Raw genomic sequence first — 6,000 nt, forward strand, 5'->3', positions numbered from 1 at the left:
TCAATGGGCTTCAGCTCACGGTATTCTCTCTTTGAAAAGGGTCTCAGCTTAGCTTCTTTCTATTAAGGTTAAGCTGGATGAGATCTTTCATAATTGTGATTTGACAATGGTAACCATGATCTAAAAATAATAATTTAGAGACTCTGTGTGTGTTCACATTAGGCAGACTAGCCTCTTATATCCACTGTTCTAAGAGATTAGCCAATTTGAAGGATTTTTTTTTTTTTCCAGTATGTCCAAAACTGACTGTAAGCACAGTCAACTGAAGCATTTTTGCTTTGAAAATATGACTCGGCAAGAGATTCCTTTGGTTGCATCAAGGCTATACTTACACTAGAAATGGAATTCAAAGGATGGGTGAGTCCCAAAGGCAATTTTTTTCTTCCCTTCAGCATCCACACCGGCTTTCTTTTCTCTCTCTTTAGAGTAATCACCTTCATCTCTCTTGTGTTTCTCTCTGGTCAAGATGTGCTAGTTACACTGTTGATTTATCATGTCAGAGAAGACTTCTCCCAGAGAAATGCAGGGTTTCAGTTTTCAACTCTCTCATTCTTCCCCAGCTATTAGTTTCACTACCTCATCTATTGCACTATTTCATACATACTGTGCCAAACACTTTTCCTTAATGACTCAGAGACACAGGAGATTTTCTATTCAGTGGCCCCAGGCCTGGTCAGAGAAGTGTGAAGGGATGAGGGTGGGAGTAGAAGTTGAGAAACATTTGCCATTCCCTGCTGAGTCAAAGGTCCTATCAAGACAAAGTGGTTGCAATGAGAAGACCGGCTTAAGAATCTAGCCTTTCTCCCCCTCCCCCAAAGAAAACTAGATTTCTGTAAAAGGAAAATATTTGGGTATGCTTCCCCATCCCACGTTCTAGTACATTCCTTCAGATGCATCTGTAAGCTCTTCCGATCTCTGGTGGTGGGGAGCCGGGAGGGAAAATTGATTTAATTATTTTTTTTAACACTCTGAATTGAGACCACACCTAAATGCATACAACTCACAGACAACTACAGACTGTAGCTTGCTGAGAGTCTGATTTTTCATTTTAAAAGGCAAACCAAAATGGGTTCAGACATCTGCTTAAAATTATACCTGGAGCACAGCTGCCTGGTGAAACATTTAAAATCAAGAAATAATGTTTTAATCAATGAGTCGAAATATAAGGTATGCAAAATGCCTTTTGCATAGTTTATCTAGATCAGTGTTTCTCAACCTTGGCAACTTTAAGATGTGTGGACTTCAACTCCCAGAATTCCCCAGCCAGCCTGGCTGAGGAATTCTGGGAGTTGAAGTCCACACATCTTAAAGTTGCCAAGGTTGGGAAATACTGATCTAGACTGCAGACTGTATTATGTAAATATGCAGAAAATTTATATCCTTTCCATGGCATAACATACCCACATGGCTCCGTACTGTATTTGTTCTTGCCTGCAAGTCAGAGTACTAACAATCAGCATCAAACCCAAAAGTGCTATCTAGGATCTCAAAATTGAATGACTTGACATTTCCATTATGTAGAAGGATAGGTTGTGTGGGTTGTAATGGCTCTTGTGGATCATCTAGTCCAGCACAAGAATGCAGTCCTAGGCAAAAGCAGTGTGTGACAAGGCAAGAAGAAGAAAACAATCTCCCTGTTCTAGGCCATGGGTCTTCCTAAAGATTTTCTTTGCATCCCAGCTATTGTATATATCAGGACATTTAAAAGATTAAATATACTTTCCCTAGTGAAACCATAACACATTTTCTCTACTTTTTTTTAATGTCCTGGAAAGAAACCATGTTTCTGTTTCATGGGTTTTATTTTATTAATTTTAAAGTCAATTATTCACTCTTAGTTTATTTGTTAAATTTGTTTTAGACTGTTGTCACCTACCCTAGTATATTTGTATGAAGAGTTAAAATATGAAGGAAAGAAGAGGTACATAAAAATGATATGGTCTAGGGATTAATCATTAGAAAATATACAAGAAAAATGTAGCCAATTACCAAATGAGAACACTAAGATGGAGCGATGCCTCACACAAACCAGCCAGTGAATCCATGGCAGCACATGCTTCTTGACTCAGCCAAGGAGGACTGAGGGCCTTTTTTTATGGCCAAGCAAACACTTTAAATTTGTTTTGAAGTATTCTGGGTCCCACAAAAATCTTAAAAGGCAGAAATCTACGACAAGAACAGAAAAAAAGGGAACGGTTCCCATGGCTTTCATGGGTCATTGCCCACCACCATCAGGAGTAAAATCAGAATTAAATACACCAGGAAGTAGTCACCACAGAATACAGTATGCAAATTAGGCTATATTATTATTTTTGCATAATTTATATCACACCCAGAATCCAGTTTTCCTTGGCACAGAATTCCATTTGCTTAAGTACACAATTAAATTAAGAAAAACACAAACAAAACATAAAATGCACCCGTACCCTGACAGAAGCACCCAATTCACCCCATGAGTGATAGCACTGAGATGCAGACAGCAAGATGGCTCCATCCAGTAATACATTTCAGCAATATGTGCCCAAACACGTTCTTAAAGAAGACGGCAATGACTTGGGGTTTAATGAGTCATCTGTAAATATCCCCAGATACTTACTCAGAGGGAGAATCTAAAGCACATCTTTCATATCTAGGGCTGTCTCAAGATACTTTGTCAAACAAGTATGCGTATGTGAGTGTAAGAGAGAGAGAGAGAGAGAGAGAAATTCTTTTAGGTTCATCCTCTGAATAATCAAACCAAGTCCATAACCTTTCCATCCCTGAATGTGCCATTCATTTGCACCATGTCAACACTACAACAAAAATCACCATGTAATCCAGATTACAATATTGTCCAATCTGAGAAAATGAAGAAGAAGAGAAAATGGAGAACAGGAAAGGAGCCAACTGCAAATTATTGTCACCCATCTTTTGCTAACTGTGTACATCCTTCTCACCAGCATTGAAGAGCAAAGCAAGGTAGTGCAACTTTATTTTAGACATGCAAATGTTAGCCACTCTGAATCTTGTCTGATCTTTAGTTGAACCTAATTAGTATTTGGATGGGAGACTACATGGAAATTTTAGGGCTATAATCTAAACTGGAAAGATAAAAAATTGGAAGAAACCACTTCCATTTTTTTGCCAACAAAACTACACAGACAAGTCCTTCAAATCACCTGGAGTCAAGCTTGATTTGTGCTGCTACTCAAACACACAACTAGTCTTTTAAAATGTACGGACATAAAGTACATATCTATAAAGCAAATAGATTTGGAAACATGTTTAAAAATAAAAAATGCCATGCCCATATAAGCAGGGCAGTGTGTTTTGAAGTTGGGTTCCCAAACAGTGGCTTGTTCTGTCAATACGGCACATTTTTGTGTTTGGCAAAAACATAGGCTAATTTGTTCTGATGTTTTTCCCCTCAATTACCCCCCCCCCATCTTCCTTGATTTGGCAATCATTGAGAAGAAAGAGGCAAAAAAAAAAGTCCATAGCTGCAACAGAAGTATATTTTCATAGGATTTGTAAGGCGTCACTCAAACTGTCTTCAAGCAAGATAGCTATGACCTGAAGAGCTGCTGTACATGAAGAAATAAAGAAAGAAATAAAAGAATTGACTCTTCTAACTTCAGAAGAATGTCCCTGTGGGCATAACTGGGGGTTAAGAGCAGAATTCATAAAAAAAATGGGGTTCAGAGGACATCTGCAGAGGACATAGCTCTGAATGGTATCTGCAAAAGGAAGGGCAGGAAAGACCAATTCTTTAAGAGCTTTCCATGTTAGGAACCATGGATTCTGTAGTTATGTTACATAGAATAATCCTGATCTGTTCTACATAAAAGGAAAAGCCTCAAGGATGGCTCCTTAAAAAGTGGTTAATTAACACATATGCCACAGATGTTGGAGTTATCATAAATATTCCAGCTAGTGATGGATAGCAGGATAAACTTGGAGCACATGCCATAAGTTCTTTATCTCTGCAGCTATCTAGAAGTTAGGGTATTTACAGAAAATCACAGCTGCATATGCTTTTACACCATGACCATATGTTTTATTATTTCACCCAGATGTAAACCATAAAACAGCTTTATCTATTTTGTGGTTTGGCAGAATACTAATAAAATAAGCTGTAAATACCTAATTTAACAGCTCTGCTCTGAATCTTTGGGCTTCAGTGATAGTGAAAGTGCTGTTTAAAACTGAAAATGAACTCCCTCCAATCCTGCCTTGGGTAACCTAGTGCCTTCCCAGGACTACATGCTCACACTGTCCAACTGGCAGCAGCACAACACATCTGAAGAGCACTCAGTTGGGAAAGGAGGCATTAATCTAAAAATCCTCATTTGCATGTGAAGCTGATGAAAAACTGCATCATTTATGATGTGCATTCTGAGATCTGATGCACAAGGCAACACACCACTCTGTAGTCAAATGTACAGTATAAGTTCACCATGTAAATAGAGCAGGTCTTTGTTTCCCAGGAAGCCTCAAAAAGTAGTAGCCTCTGCTTTGCAGACACTTCCATTTGACCTGATTCTTGGAGAGAGCTTCTTTGCTGCTTCTTTTTTTAGATTTCCTCCACTCTGTAAAGGAAATAGCATTGTGTCCTCTGCAGCCCTGGGTTACCGATATTCCTTAATCACTATAGAAAGAGCATAATGTTATTTTTTTATATACATAACAGCTGCTTAGTAACTTTACTAGGAGTAATAGTAACTTTACTATTACTACATTTAATGAAAACAAGACTATGATAATGTGGAAACAGGCCTTATTGTATTTTTCAATTGCATTTGAGTTCTTAGAAAATATCAGTACAACATACTGGGTATCTTGAGAAAAATCTGTAAAAAAATATAAATAGATAAGGGCAAATGTTTCCAGAAGCTATGTTTATTTACTTACCAAGTTTACTACGCTTGCTCAGAAAAACAGTTCTATCCCATGGATTATTTCCAGATCAAATATACTGGGTCATATGCAGGATAAAGATGCCATTTTACACTCACTTTCTTGAGAGAAAATGGGTTTAATGGGTCTCTCCTAAATTGGGTTATTTGCACTGTAAATTCACAACTCGTATTGGAATCTAAAGGGCTTAAATTGCAGCTAAGTTCTTCCATGGATTCCAGTGAAAGTTAAATTCAACTAATTTAAGGGAGCAATGCTAATTCCCACATATGCTGAGCTACTCCACCTTAAAAACTTCTCTGCAAGGATAGATCCATTTCTACCCATTTTCCACCAATTATAGGGTCCCAAAGATTAGTGTTCTGGATCCATTAGATTCAAAGCCTTTTGTTTCTTCTATATGTTAAAGTATATAATTCCTAAATTAAAACTGAAAAAGACTATATTAAAAGAACTTGGGGAAGGGAACCATCTTGTAGAAATCTAACAGGATTATCTAATTTGAGATGTAAAGCAAATTCAACATAGATCAGAGATATCTGCAGGTAGGGAATGAAAAAATCAAGATGGCAGCCACAACCATACAATCAAAGTCCCGTGATGCACATAAAGAGGGACAGAACTTTGATTGCGTAGTTGTAGCCATCATCTTGACTTCTTTGACACAAATTCCCCCTCCATGGACACCCCTAGTATGGATACGGCATTGCTTAATTCTGTTCAGATGATTGGAAATGCCTGAAATAATGGCATGCTTTTCTCATTTCCTTTTTGCATTGATATTAAAAAAAAAAAAAAGCAAGTAGCAGTTTTTAAGTGTGATTGATGCTTTGGTTGAAACTGAAATTTCCCATTTTTAATCTGATCAAGATTTTTTTTTCTTTTTCACTCAGTCAGGAAAACTGGGTGAAACTTTTAAAAACAAGACAAATTATGTTCCTCGGTACCTGAAACACTTTAGACTGAAATGATTCTGACTTTAAAAAAAGTTTTTTTTCACTTGCATGCATTCTAATTTCTCTATCCCTTTATTACAACCCTCCCTCTGCAAATATGAATTATGAGTGATGGAAAATAACAGCTCAGAGTTGTGCCAGCTTTTAA

Source organism: Candoia aspera, chromosome 5 (assembly GCF_035149785.1).
Source record: "Candoia aspera isolate rCanAsp1 chromosome 5, rCanAsp1.hap2, whole genome shotgun sequence".
NCBI lineage: Eukaryota > Metazoa > Chordata > Lepidosauria > Squamata > Boidae > Candoia > Candoia aspera.